Source organism: Spermophilus citellus (genome assembly GCF_964194105.1).
Source record: "Spermophilus citellus genome assembly, chromosome: 3".
NCBI classification, from domain to species: Eukaryota; Metazoa; Chordata; class Mammalia; order Rodentia; family Sciuridae; genus Spermophilus; species Spermophilus citellus.
The window spans coordinates 35,412,895-35,426,239 of record NC_138184.1 but is presented as its reverse complement, the minus strand read 5'-3'; positions in this window follow the sequence as shown (position 1 = coordinate 35,426,239).

The window sequence follows — 13,345 nt, the reverse complement described above, 5'->3', positions numbered from 1 at the left end:
GACACTCATCCTCAGGGAAGCATTCAGTTGTACCACAGAGCATCAGGGAGAAGAGATGAGAAAGAAGCAAATGCTGTTGACATGTTGAAGAAGAAAAAAAACTGCAAAAGATATATCCAGCAATTTTGTCTCTGCAAATCACTGATGCTCTAGATAACACTCTCCAAGGCAGGAATGCACAAAGTTATTCTGTCTCCTCTCCCAAAGGAAATCAGCATCCCCCAATATTCCAAAACCAAGACTATATACTCGAGCTTCTTAAATCAAGTAGGAACACAGTGCTGTTCTTATTAATACCTACAGTTTACAATCCTTCATGATTTAACAGGTACATTCACATGCACATTCTTCTTTTTTAATTCTCACAGTCCATTAGTAGAGGTCCACATTTTATTCAGCATATAAGAGATGTGAATCTCAGAGAGGTTAACTGACTTACTAAAGTTCAAACTTTGTTGTTTGAGATTCATATCTACCTGTCTATGGGCAGACCCAAACCCAGTCTTTTATTTAAAATTACCATTTTCATTATTTTAGTCTATTTTTAATTTCAAAAAAAATTAGTTGGGGCTGGGGTTGTGGCTCAGCAGTAGAGCGCTCATCTAGCATGGGCGGGACCCGGGTTCACTCCTCAGCACCACATAAAAATAAAGGCATTGTGTTGTGTCCATCTACACCTAAAAAATAAACAAATATTTTTAAAAATTAGTGTATATTGCATATAACAATATCTATCGAAGGAAAATTGCCCTTAATATTTTTGTGTTAATGATGACTTTTTAAAATCAAACTTGAGTTCCAGGAGCACATGAAATGATCCACTTGTTCCATATAACTCAGTGGTGATACCTAAACATATCCATTGGCTGTGTGATGAAAACAAGAATTTCCATGAGGGTATCATCCAGGGTGGTGTTGGTGGTTTGGTTTATAACTTTGGTTATTTTTTATATTAACTTTATTTTATTAATCATCTAATTTTAAAATTGACCTGTTATCTGTTCATTTTAGATTTTCTTATTTTCATATTTATTTCTAAAAATTTTTCTTGGTGTTATTTATCTATTATGATTTTTTTCTGTGGCCCAAAAACTAGTTAGAAGTTTCTAATGCCAAGTGGTTTGGCTTCTATTTTTGTTTCATTTATGCAATTTAGTGTTATGCCAGTGAAGAAGGTAAATGATTGTCCTCACTGTGGATTTCACATTTAATCAGTTACATTTACTGCATCCTCAGTTTGCATACATTTTTTGAAGGTTTAAATTGCAAATTTTATTTTCTTCAATTGGCATTTTGGTTTATCCTTTAATTTTGAACATCCTGGTACCACTATTTTTTCTCATATACATTTTATAAACACCAAATAAAAATCTGTTTTTTATGTAATCCAAGTATTTTCTTCTTAATAGTTGAATATATCATTTAAATATATTGTCTTAATAAAAATGGTTGTCCTCATTTCTGATTACATCTTTGTGTAACTTTCTTTTCTACCTCCCCTATGAAACATGTTTTTATCCTCCTTCTCACAATTTCTAGTAGAAGCAGCTTTAACAAGTTTATATTGCCTCACTCAATATTCTTTCTTTATGACAATTATTTTGATGTTAGCATTAGAAGTAACATCAGGAATCAGTACATTCAATCTTCCCTACAAAACAATTTAGTAAAATAACGAAGTTGGAGACTTGCATTAGCTGATTTCAAGGCTTAATATAAAGTTACAGTAAATAACAGTCTATGGTATTGGCATAACCACAGACATAGAGATCAATGAAAAAGAATAGAAGCCATAAATAAACCAATAAACCCGTGTGTGTGTGTGTGTGTGTGTGTGTGTGTCCCCTGTTAGTTTATTTTTAGCAAAGACACCAAGATAATTCAATGGAGAAATTATTATTTTTTCAACAAATATGCTATAACAACAGATAAAATGAATGTTGAATTTTATTTCACACGATATATAATAATTAGCTGGAAAAAGAGCAAAACTTTTAATACAAAAGTAACAAATATGAATGTGTTAGGGAAAATAAGTGAAATCTAGGTAACCTGAGGAAGGCAAAGATTTCTTAAAGAGGGCACAAAGAGCACATAACTCATTTAAAAAATTCTAAATTCTACTTCATTAAAGTTTAACATGTGTTATCTGAGAAAATGAAAAGTAAATCACAGATGTAGAGAGACCATTTGTAGTACATATATTTAACCAACAATTTTTATTTTTATCCAGAATATATAAAGAACTCTTGCAACTCAATAATAACTGGACAAACAACATGATAAAAAGAGACAGGCAAAAATCTTTACAGACAACTTCACAAAAGAGGCTATGGAAAGGACAAATATACACATGGGATGTTTAATATCATTAGTCATCAGGAAAATGCAGAATTAAAACCAAAATGAGGTACAATTTCAGCTCTACTAGAATGGTATAATTAAAACAATCACATGAAACCAATGTAATTCATAATGTGGAGCTACTGAAATTCTCCTAGAGTTATGCTGGGTAATATAAAATAGCAGAGCTACTTCAGAAAACAGTTTGGCAGTTTCTTTTAGAAACTCAATATGCATTTACCAAAAGACTCAGAAATTTCATTCCTAAGTATTTATGCAGGAGAAATTAAAAGTTCATTTTCTCTAAAAGGCTTATCATAAAAGAATATTCAAAACAGTGTTGGCCATGAAAGCCAAAAATCTAGAAATGGCTTCAATATTCTTCAACTGGTGAGTGGATAAGTGACTTATATTCTATCTGTACAACAGGGGAGTATTCAGCAAACAAAAAAATGGAAGGAGCCACTGACGTGCAATAACACAAATGAATCTCAAAAATACTATGCTGAATAAAGGAAGCTAGATTCATGTTAATACATACTGTGACTCCTTTCATATGAAATGCTATGCCCATAGAACTGATCCACATTGACAGTAAAGTCAGTGGTTACCAGGACCAGACACCAGGATTAGCAAATGACATCAAAGAGGCACAAAGGAAATTTCTAAAGTTATGAAAGTGTTTTAAATCTTGATTCTAGGGATGATGACAGATACATACATATATATGTGTATATATATATGTATGTGTATATATATGTGTGTATATATATTTCAAAATCATTGAACATAAAAATTTGTTTAAACACCCTTAAAATTTGTTAATTATGGTATGCAAATTATAACTCAGTTTAATTGATAAAGAAAAAAAAAGGTATGAGTAACATTCTAAACAATACTAATATTTTAATGAGAATTTTTATAATATATTTATAACATGTCTACATAAAGAACTTCATATGCGACAATAATTCTGTAAGGCAGGCATCTTTCATATTACCACCTCTATTTCTTAGATTATATACTGAAATTTGAAGAATTTTAAGTAATTTGCTAATAATGGCACAACTAGAAAAAATAAGATTTGAACCCAGATTTTTCCCACCCAAATTCTTGAAAAAGACACAGCATATAATTAAACCCCTTTCCAAATGTTTCTCAAATGGAACTTTTTATGCAACCATAGTAAATATGGGTAACATAATAAAAAGCTAATTTTAAATAAATGTTTATGTTATTAAGAAAGGTTATGCATGAGAAAAAGAACAAATAGAATAAAATCAATAAAAATAGGAAAAGTTTTATGTAAAAGCACTCAAGTTAACATTTTTAAACTATACTAAATACTTGAAAAACAACCAATTCCCCTTAAGTTATCAGGGCTGTGGTTTTGCAGTTTTGCTTGTCGTGTTTCAGGACTGGCCTTAGGCACAGTTGTCTGGATGACAACTTGCTTTCATTTGTAAACCACATCCCTCCTTTTGTATGGGACATGGTCCTCTTGTTTACTCACGCTTAGGCCACTCCATGCCCAGATTCTCATAACACATGCTTGAATCAAATTAGCTGTCACCCTGCTTCAAAATATCTCCTTCCCACAGAGGCTTATCTAAACTAAGTATCAGAGGAAAAGTAATAGTCTTCATACATTCTAAGACCTTAATTGCTGATGGTGTGTTTACTCTCTAGGGAACTTACATTTTAAGGATGACCATATTAAAACTAATGAATCTTTAATTGGTATAGTTTCAAGGAATGTGACAGAGCTGAAGGCACGAAAAACATTGTTTTCACTATAATTTTTTTTTTAATCCAAAAGGATCCAGTTTTCATACTTTACAACATGGTATCCATGACTTCTATTCATCAACATCAAATAATTCTGCTTCTGAGCAAACAGGAGGCTTCCTCCCTGCTCCTACAGTTAGGCAACAGGCCTACCTACCTACCTTGGCCAACAAAGTATGGACATGACAGGTGTCAATCCTGACCTTTAATTGCCAGTGCTGACATAACCAAGGGGTTCTGGTAATGAGATCTCCATTAGCCTGGATCTCTGAGTGAGGTGACATAAAGGAAAACCCCCATCAATACACAAAGTAGGTGTGGCCTGTGTGTAAACTAAAGCTTTGTTCTTTGTTTGTTTTAAACCTATGGCATCTTTGGGGGGGGGCAGATATTTGTTATGACCACATAATTTAACCTTTCCTAAATAGTACAATTAAATTACAAAATGTATTTTTTTTTTCTTCAAACCATAAAAATTTGAACAGGGATGAAACATTGATTTAAACATTCCTTTTATGGCTTGTTCCTTACCTACCTCCCTAAAGAAGTTACTAAACTCTGATGGTAAAACCTGTAATCCATGGTATTACAGAAATTGGAGAAAGAACCTATACATTGTCACTTCCTTTGTTTGGAAGACTCTTTGATTTCTTTTGTTCAAATACAGGCTCTTTTTGTACATGCTCCAAGATCTTACACTGGAAGCCCTCAAGAATTCAGATCTTCCCTGTACATTTCTACCTTACTGACCCTAGTATGACCCTCTAGTATTAATTTAAAGATGCATATTGTAGTCTACATAGAGGAAGTTAGATTTTTCCTCCTATTAATGTCTATACATTTATCCATTATTAAATTCTATACTTGGTTAAAAGAAGATATTTTCCCCCTGAGAAAAGATTTAGCATTTGGTCTGTAGGTAAGCCCACTTTTTAAAAAATCCTTACAAAAATTTACATGTCCCATGTTTATTCCATGTCTTCATCTACATTACCTGTTCTTCACAGACAGATTATCCTGTGTTTTGGGAATTCCAAAAGTCTTCTGAAGTGCTCTATATTAGTCAAATAGATATCTCAGAAAATATCTGTCCAAGCTATACTTACGGAAAAGATCCATCTCATCTATGAGGATCATAGTACTCTTGGAACATTGAGAGATGTATTCTGTACACAGTGGTCTTATGTAGGCACAACTGATGGTGTCTTGACACTTTTCTTACCTCTGCCTTGTCCTTTTTCTCACCTTTTTCTGTTCTTCTTTTGCCCATTATCTCACATATATCATTTTGTCTCACAAATAACAACAAAAAGAAACTAAATTTCATGTTTCTTATTTTAAATGGTAGTATCTGCCTCTCACATTTGATAAGACATCTCCTTCCTCATTCATGCAAAGTATCTGGGTAATAATCTTTGTAATAATGACACCCCTCCTCTAGAAACCAAAAGCCCCTTTAAAGACAACAGTGTGCATTCCTGATTTTTTTGTATACCAGAAGTGCTCTTTTTATATTTGCTGTTATGATGAAAATTCTGATAATAAGATGTGTCTCTTGTTAACAGATGCATGTGTTACTCTGATAGAAAACCAAGATAATTTGAGCAAATGATATCATAGTGGCTCAGATTAACTAGCACACCATTTCCCTCCACCACCATGATTAGAGTAATGCCAACAAATTGTCAACATTTAGAACTTCTGTGAAATAACCTCATTAATATTCCCAGATGATAAAAATGGGTGAAAGCTACATTTTTTTGTAAACTTAAATACTAATAAATTGTCAATATAGTCCCTCAGAAGTTGTCTAGACATTTTACTTCCAGCTGGATGTGGGTATTTCTCTCAGACACTATGCCTATTTTCACAGGTTTGGTTTCCTGTTATCAAAAGCCCCAAGAGTCCTGATTTCATTCAGCAGAGTCCCTTGGCCATAGAAGAGGTACATATATCTGAAAGCATAACTAATTTCCCCTGAGTTCCAAAAAAACTCTAAAAAAAACCCCAATGAATTGGAAATTCTACCAGCTACTTCAGACAGTCATAAAACAATATAATGAAAAATAAAGAAAGGATCTTTAAATTATTTGCTTTAATAATATGTCATGGTTATTTCAGCCTACATGTGTGCTTCTGTTACAGAGAATAAGAAAGTATTACCTTCTATACAGGACAGCAGACAGGCTCATAGTCAGCTAGAGGGAATGGAAACTGGCAAAATCTTCCTGTGGCAATCATCCAGTTCATACAAATAAGCCTGAAAATAATTACATGTTCTACTTTTAGAAATTCGTCCCAACAAACTTTTGAAGCGAGGCCACAAATATTTCATTATGTTAATTTTCATAGTTTATTAATTATGCATACAATTTATTCTTTTATATATAATATTCACTGTATACCTAATATTTGCCAAGTTATAATCTGGGTGACTTTTACCATATTTATATTAAGGAAAGCAAAATATAGAGATATAATTAAAATATTAATTTTATTGATTAAGTAAATTAAGGTATATACCTCTAATGAATACTAAATCATTTAAAAATATTTATTGATACAGAATAATGAATCTCAACTAACATTTAATAAGCACATTCTACATAGTAGCTACTGATCTGACCTTGTGTTTTACATTTCTTGTTTAATACAACTCTTTATAGCAGATAGTTTTGTTCTGTCCACTTTACAATTAAGAAAAACAAGGCTCAGAAATGATAAATCCAATGTTATCAGTGATTAAGAAGTGTTCAAACCCAGCCATCGTCTGTTTTGTTTTTTTTTAATAACAGCTTTAGTAAGATATGGTTCACTTATCTGTATAACTCACCCATTTAAGATACACAATCTAATGATATTAGTATATTTATGAAGTCACATATCCTTTACCAAAATCAATTTCAGAACATTTCATCACTCCCAGAAGAAATGACATACCTATTAAGGTCCGTCCTTCCTTCCTTCCTTCCTTCCTTCCTTCCTTCCTTCCTTCCTTCCTTCCTTCCTTCCTTTCTCTCTCTCTCTCTCTCTCTCTCTCTCTCTCTCTCTCTCTCTCTCTCAACATTTTTAGTTGTAAATGGACACAATACCTTTATTTATTTTTATTTATTTATTTTCATGTGGTGCTGAGGATCAAACCCAGTGCCTCATGCATGCTAGGCAACTGCTCTGCCACTGAGCCACAACTCCAGCCCCAAGGTCCAGTCTCTATTTCCCCCTAACTCTCTCTACAACCCCTGTATCCATGGATACACTCTCTGGTTTTATGGATTTGCCTATTCTGCACATCTCACACAAATGGATTCACAGAAGATGCAGAACTACCTTCTTTCACCTAACACAATGTTTCCAAGTTCACTCATATTATTTCAAGTATCATTACTTTTTGTAGCCAAATGGCATTCCATATTCTTCAAAGCAATATTATTTGTGTGCTCAGTGTTTATGTATGGTTATCTAGGTATCCATTCCTCAGTTGATAGACATTTGGACTGTTTCTACTTTGGGGCTATCATAAATAATTCAGCTGTGGACATTTTTGTACAACATCTTGTATGGACACACATTTTCATCCTCTTACATACATAAAAGAAGTGAAATTATTGAGTTTCAGTATCTTGGTTACTTCATGTTTATCCTTTTGAAGAACTGCAGAACTATTTTCCAAATTGGCTACATAATTCTACATTGCCACTTGTAGTATGTGAGGGTTGCTACTTCTCTACCTCCTTGTCAACACTTATTATTATTAGTCTTTATTTGAGCCATCCTAATGGATATGACATCATACCTCAATGACATTTTGATTCGCATTTCCCTGATGGATGGTGATGTTCAATGCCTTGTCATATGCTTATCAACCAATGGTAATCTTTGGTGGAATGTCTATTCAGATCTTTTGCCCATTTTTATTTGAGTTATTTTGTCTTCTTCTTGATTTGCAAGAAATCTTGATGAATTCTAAATATAAGACCCTTCCTAGATATGTGAGTTTTGAATATATTCTCCCTTTCTATAAGTTGCCTTTTCACTTTCTTAATGGTGTCCTTAAGCATAAACATTTTAAATTTTAAATGAGTTCAATTTACCTACTTTCTATTTTATCCTTTACGTTTTTGGTGTCCTGTCTCATATCTAAAATAAATTTGCCTAATCCAAGGTCATAAAGATTTATGTCTATGATTTATTTTAAAAATGTAATTGTTTTATGATAAATGCTGGTGAGGATGTGGGGGAAAATGTACACTCATGCATTTCTGATGGAACTGCAAATTAGTACAACCACTTTGGAAAGCAGTGTGGAGATTCCTCAAAGGACTAGAAATGGAGCCACCATCTGACCTAGCTGTTTCACACCTTGGTATTTATCCAAAATATCTAAAAACAGCATATTTAGTGATACATGCATACCAATGTTTATAGCAGTGAAATTCACAATAGATAAGTTATGCAACCAATTTAGGTGTCCCTCATAACATGAGGGGATAAAGTAAATGTGGTATATACACATAATGAAGTTCTACTTAGTCATAAAGAAGAATGAAATTATGTCATTTTCTGGTAAATGAATGGGACCACAGAATATCATGCCAAGTGAAATAAGCCAATTCTAAAAAACCAAAGGTCAAATGTTCTCTACAATGTAAGGACACTAACACACCATAAGAAGTGGGGAATAGAAGTTTATTGGACCAGACAAAGGGAAATGAAGGGAAAGGGGTGGGAGATAGGAATATGAAAGACAGTAGAATGAATCAGATGTAACTTTCCAATCTTCATATATGAACACATGACCAGGGTAACTCCACATCATGTCCAACCACAAGAATGGGATCCTAATTAGAATAAGTTGTACTCCATGTATGTATATCAAAATGCATTCTACTGTCATGTATGTCTAAAAAGAATTTTTTAAAATATTACTTTAGTTATTTGGGGGTTTATGGTTCCATAGGAATTATAGGATTTTTTTTTGTATTGCTCTGAAAATGTCACTGAAATTTTGATACAGATTGTATTGGGCCTGCAAATTGCTTTGGGTAGTATGGATATTTTAGCAGTATTGGTTCTTCTAGCATGATGACAGATTTTTCTTCCATTTATTTGTGTTTTCTATAACTTCTTTCATCAATGTTATTTTTAAGTATAAAGATTTTAATTATTTTTTTAAAAGTGATATTATAAATCAGTACTTTATTTTTTTTAAAGAGAGAGTGAGAGAGGAGAGAGAGAGAGAGAGAGAGAGAGAGAGAGAGAGAGAATTTTTTTTAATATTCATTTTTTTTTTAGTTCTCTGCGGACACAACATCCTTGTTGGTATGTGGTGCTGAGGATGGAACCCGGGCCACATGCATGCCAGGCGAGCGCGCTACCGCTTGAGCCACATCCCCAGCCCAGATTTTAATTATTTTATACTATTATAAATGGGATTGTTTTCTTGATTTTTTACTGATATCTTGATGTCAGTGTATAGAAACATAAAACTGATTTTGAATGTTCCTTTGTATTCTAAAACTTTACTGAATTTGTTTATTCTAATAGTTTTGTGGTAGAGTCTAGAATTTTCTATATGTAAGATTATGTCATCTTCACAAAAGGACAACTTAACATCTTCCTTTCTAGTTTGCCTGTTTTTCCTTCTCTTTCCTGATTGTTCTACTTAAGACTTCCAGTGTTAATATTGAATGGAACTGGCAATCTCTTTATCCTCATCTTTTTCCTGTTCATAAAGGGAAAGTTTTAATTTTACCATTCAATATGTTAGCTGTGGGCTTTTGATATATAGTCTTTATTGTATTAAGTTGTATTCCTTCTATCCTAATTTTTATAGTTTTTATCACAAAAGGATGTTGAATTCTGTCAGTATTTTTCTACATCTATGGATATGAACATACGGTATAACATATTGTAAGATATGTTATATCTTATGTAGGTTATATGTTTTTAGGTATTTATCCATTTCCTCTAGGTTATCAATTTATTGGTGAACAATTGTTGATAGCTGTCTCTTATGATTCTTTGCTCCCTGTGATATAAGTTGGAATGTTTCCTCTTTCATTCCTGATTTTTTTTGTCTTTTTTCTCCTCTTATTAGTTCATCTAACTAAATTCATCAGTTTTATTTTTTTTAAAGTAGATTTGTTGATCTTTATTATACTTTATCTATTCTCTATTTGATGTATGCTCTAGTATCTTTTTCTAAAAAAAAATAATACTTCCTTCCTTCTGAAAAAGTTGAACTCATAGAAACAGAGCAGAACAGCAGTTAACAGGACCTGGAAGTGTGGAGAAAATGTTGATTAAAATGTACAAATGTATGTTTTTAAGATGAAAAGTTCTGGAGACCTAGTGTGCAATTTGGTGACTACAGTCAGTAATAGCATATTATATACTTGAAATTTGATGGGAGCAGATCTAGAGTGTTCTCGCCACGCAAAAAGTAACTATGTTAGATGATTGATATGTTAGTAGTAAACATTTTACTCTATTATATAGCTATACATATGTGTGTGTGTCTAAAACATCATGCTGTTCACTTGAAATATAGATCATTTGTCAATCATACCTCAACAAACCTGGGGAAATTTTAAGCATATAAAGATAAAACATGAATATACTTCCCTAGGGACAGAAATATAAATGCTTTTTTTAAAAAAAAAACATACCTGAATTTTCTTCTTTTCATCTCTTTTTTTTTCCTATCATAAAAAGAACCCTTAATATCAAAACCACTCATCTGGTTATTAAACTAATTGCAACTAGAAAAGATATTTTCCTACTAAAGGAAAGGACTACTTAAAAATGTTCTCTCATCAGCCTTCTGGTGATAGCAACGTCAAGTTTATAGAAAAGATCAAGTAGCAATATGAACCCTGACTGCTATCACCAAACTCGCTCCCTTTTGATAAGGAGAGAGGACTAATGAACACTGTTGAGCCTCAGAGAGGGATGACAGGGGCCTGCTTCAATCTCCAGTGGTCTGGGTGGGTTGACAGGAGCACTGAAACCATTGACTCTAATGACTCCACACTGAGGAAAGGGGGGGTCATGTTCCCCAGTGTTCCCAGATTAGGGGGTTGTTAACATTGCCTCTGAGCTAATTGTTCATTTCTGGGAACATAAACCATTAGGGCCTACCTATAGAGAGGGGGTGTATAGGAATTATATCATAAGTGGAGTTTTTTTTTTTAAAGATAGAGTGAGAGGAGAGAGAGAGAGAGAGAGAGAGAGAGAGAGAGAGAGAGAGAATTTTTTAATATTTATTTTTTAGTTCTCGGCGGACACAACATCTTTGTTGGTATGTGGTGCTGAGGATCGAACCCGGGCCGCACGCATGCCAGGCGAGCGCGCTACCACTTGAGCCACATCCCCAGCCCATAAGTGGAGTTTTAACCTGAGTTTGTCTCACAGTAGAACTACATAGTTAGAAAACATACCTACAAACTGAAAAATCCCGCAATGGTTTCCTGTCCTGCAGAGTGAGCATTCTTATGTGGGCAGTACTAAGCTCCTCTATACCAAGAGCAGGAAATGAGATCAATGCTGCATATGGAAAGTAGGGCCATCACAAAAAAAATTTGGAAGTTGCAGCAGTATTAATTCATTTAACATACCCAGGTAATACACTATTTGATCTGTTCCAAAGACAGATATATGAACCACTTTATCTAATTGACCACAGATAACACCAACAGTGGTAAATCATGGGGGTAAATTATATCTTTGATATGATATGATGAGAGTGGCTTTTCACTTTTGGGGTTCTCCTCCCAAAACCCACAGCCCCCAGTCTAACCATGAGACAAACATCAGACAAATCCAAATTGAGATATTGAAAAAAATACCTGACTAGTAGTCCTTAAAACTGTCAAAGTTATTTGAAAAAAAGAAGAAGGAGGAGGAGGAGGAGGAGGGGGAGGAGGAGGAGGAGGAAGAGGAGGAAGAGGAGGAGGAGGAGGAAAGTCAGAAACACTGTCAGAAATAGGAATCTAAGGAGATCTAATAAATGAACATAATGCACTATCCTGGACAGGGTACAGGAACAAAGGGCTTTAAGCAAAAACTAAGAAAATCCAAATAAAACATGGACTCTAGCTAATGATGATGTATGAATATTGTTCAACTGTGACAGATTATATAACAATATATTAGAGATGGGGAATGTATGCATAGGGTAAATGTGAATACTTATACTATTTGTGCAATTTTTCTATAAAACTGTTCTTAAGCCAAATATTTGTTTAAAAGAGATGATTTTATGAACATAATTTATCATCACTTAATTAGGTGATGACTCCAATTTTCACTGCTGTTCCAATATAGTCACCTTCCTGGAGCAAATTACCATTATTTCTGGCAATTGAGAATGTGATTTTTCCCCCTACACCAATAAGCAGTTGTTGTTTTGAAGGTTACATGTGCAAAGAGAGCTCACGTGGATATCAAAGTAACGAACATAGAAGGTAGGTGGACTCAACATCTTTTTCTGCAGTATAGGAGCCCCGTATCTATTTTTAATTAAAAAATTCTAGTACATTATTTTATATTAAAAATATATTTTAAAAACGAGGACATGTATAATATAAAGCTCTAATTAAAAAATAGACACAAGTTTAAATAAATAATAAATGATGTTCTGAAAGTTCAATAATATAAAATGAAATTGCATTTGTAAAAGATTATGTTGAGGTTGATCGTTCCAAATACTATACAAGTTTCACTAATAAGATGCATCTTTCTTATTTGAATTTAGAAATCTCCTAGGTAGAGAGGGAATGCTGGCATGCAAAATATTTGCATGTCTATCTAATAAATGTGGGTTCTCTCTGAACTGGTCACATACACCTTACCCCTGGAGTTCAGCTAGGATTGTGTGTACCTGCAGTCACCTGGCAACTGCTTCCTGATTTCCAGATCTCAGAACTATACAGCATGTTCATCCTGAGTGTAGCAGAGATACAGCCAACCCTTGTGGCCATATAGCTCTGTGCTATTCATTGAGAGTCAATCCTGGAGACCCAGTCTCTTAGATCAACAGTAATTTTCTAAACACCGAATTCCCTATATTAAGTCACTTCCTTTGTAAAATGCCAGAGAAGTTTCTAAAGAAGTTTCTGTTATCATCAACTGAGCTATGATTAATATAAAGGGCCAAAAAAGGAGCTATAAATAAGAGACTGGGACCTCACGGCTGCATATTAAATACTTAAGA